The 2,500-nt window shown below is 32.0% G+C and overlaps 1 non-coding gene across 1 annotated transcript; it reads left to right on the top strand.

The window, feature by feature from the left end:
* Window positions 1-349: 349 nt before the first annotated feature.
* On the top strand, window positions 350-468 carry LOC149769343 (5S ribosomal RNA). The gene has a single exon (XR_016419200.1). It is a non-coding gene; the product is annotated as a 5S ribosomal RNA (ribosomal RNA).
* Window positions 469-2,500: the final 2,032 nt, after the last annotated feature.

Raw genomic sequence — 2,500 nt, 5'->3', positions numbered from 1 at the left:
TATTTACCTATTGAATTAGTCAGTTGATACAAGATAAATAATAATAATAATAATAATAATAATAATAATAATAATGCCCAAAAACAACAAAAATGAACTGAATCTTCGTTTAAATGCATTGTTATTTAAGTCCATTTGAAGGTGTAAACCTCCGGTTAAGCAACTAATGTCCGAGTCCGAAAATGCCTGAATTACAAATTTGAATAATGTATGAAGGCAGTTTATCTATATAAGTTTTAATCAGTACACTTTAATTACTAATTTTACACGGCACATAAACGTAAACGTCTGTACATCGGAAACGGTGAAGAGAGAAGCGAATATAAGTCTTAAATTTACAAACACTTGTGTCTACGGCCATACCACGTTGAAAGCACCGGTTCTCGTCCGATCACCGAAGTTAAGCAACGTCGGGCCCGGTTAGTACTTGGATGGGTGACCGCCTGGGAATACCGGGTGCTGTAGACTCTTTTTTTTTTTTTTTTTTCTTTTATAACTAAAAACAGTTGAAGTTTTTCTTTCTTTCTTTTATTGTAACTAAATTTACTTTCTTCAATATAAATAATAAATAGAGCAATTTCTCGACTTTCATTTTCTCTTTTTCCTTAACTTTCTTCAATAATTCGGATCCTAAAAAAATCAAGCATAGGACCTGAATATAGCAAATGTTGCTTTGCACTTCTCTGCTCTTGGTTTCGATCCTTACTACTGGAATATGCGATCATAGATGACCAGTATTTCTTATTAACAAATTCGGTTCAATTTATCCAGTTTCCTCTACTTTTACTACCACAACAAGCTGCCTCCTTTCACGTCGAAATACTTCCTTCAAGTTTCTTCTCATATATTCCTGGTGTAGTCTCTTGCGCAGAGTTGCAAAATATGCGATCAATGTCTTTCATTTTGGCTACTTATTTGTGGTATTTCTTATTCACTAATTGATTGATAAATATGGAATGTATGAATTGTGAGAATTTTTTATATTAATTTATTGATTGATTGATTTCTTTTACAGCAGGGCCTCAGTCTGCCAGTGGGAAAATTGGCATCCTGTAGCGAATACTGTAAATATGGGCCATTGGCAAAATAAATTGGGTTATAAAATTCTGTTTTGATTACAGTAAGTTTAGATAGATATTCCATGCTTCCACTTTCTGTATTTCCACAACGTTAACTTCTCCAAGTTGCAAGAAGAGATCCTTTGCAAATCTGATAAGACCCTATCTTTAAAGTTAGCTTATAGGCCGCTGTCGCTTATTTTAACCAAATGATAGGACAGAAAGACGAATAATAATAATAATAATAATAACAACAACAATAATGTCCTGAATCTGCATTTTAAGTCAATTTCAACATGGAATTCTCCCCTTATCTGGGTCAGAAAATGGATGAGTGACAAATATGAGTATCTGAGGCCAGTTTTGCTTCTTTTGGATTAGAACTTTGAATCAGTATACACTTTAGTTACTAATATTATACTGCACACAAACATTTGTACATGGGAAACGTTGAAGAGATGTGTGACTAATCAGCAAAAGAGTCTTGAAAACGCATCAAGACAACAAATTATGTTTTACAGTCGAAATGTTGTTCTCACTAGAACTGAAATCATTTAATTTCTACTTAAATGCCCGAAAAATTTACAATTAAAACTACAATAAATGTTTTATACCTAGTCCCGCACAGTGACGTTTATCTGATTCCCTGTACTCACCGAGAGCATTCTGTGTCATATGGATGCATATCAAATGAAGTGAAAAGTAATGGAATACTCGCTTTTTTATTTATCCCTATGCATCGTGGTGCCCACACCATGATGAGACGCTGTTTCAATAAACCTTTTTATATATGTTCTTTACTGTTCTTCCTTTTTCTTCTTGCTTTATCATACTGACACACGAGAGAGAGAGAGAGAGAGAGAGAGAGAGAGAGTATGCAACAAAGTTCGCATAACTTTATCAGCTATTAACATTAATTGTACTTCTGTGTAATTTTATTTTTAACGCGTTATCCTATAACGATTGCAAACAAGGGCAAAAACTCTACTGATCTTATTCGATAATTATACCATACTGAATTAATAAGTGTATCTCGTAAAAACGGATCATATATATATCCTGGGTGGCTGAGGGTGTTTTAAGATATGTGTGTGTCTTTTGTGATATATATATATATATATATATATATATATATATATATATATATATATATATATATATATATATATATACGTTTGTGTGTGTACATACATACATACATACATACATACGTGTATTATTTACATATAGTCTTGGATAATTTTAATTATTGGGATATGGTTTTTAGGTATCAACAGATACAAAGGAAACAAACGTTTCAATACATATAATGACATTTTCTTAAATTCTACATTGTATCATATTGACCTACTACTTGCTAGGCAAGCTGACTTTTATAAAATTTGCAAACTCCTTATATATATTTAAACTTACTTTTAGTATTCAACCAGAAAATCAGTACA

The sequence above is a fragment of the Sinohyriopsis cumingii genome, unplaced genomic scaffold, assembly GCF_028554795.1.
Source record: "Sinohyriopsis cumingii isolate HCF-2022 unplaced genomic scaffold, ASM2855479v2 utg003963l, whole genome shotgun sequence".
NCBI lineage: Eukaryota > Metazoa > Mollusca > Bivalvia > Unionida > Unionidae > Sinohyriopsis > Sinohyriopsis cumingii.
This window is presented reverse-complemented; position numbering and strand designations above follow the sequence as displayed.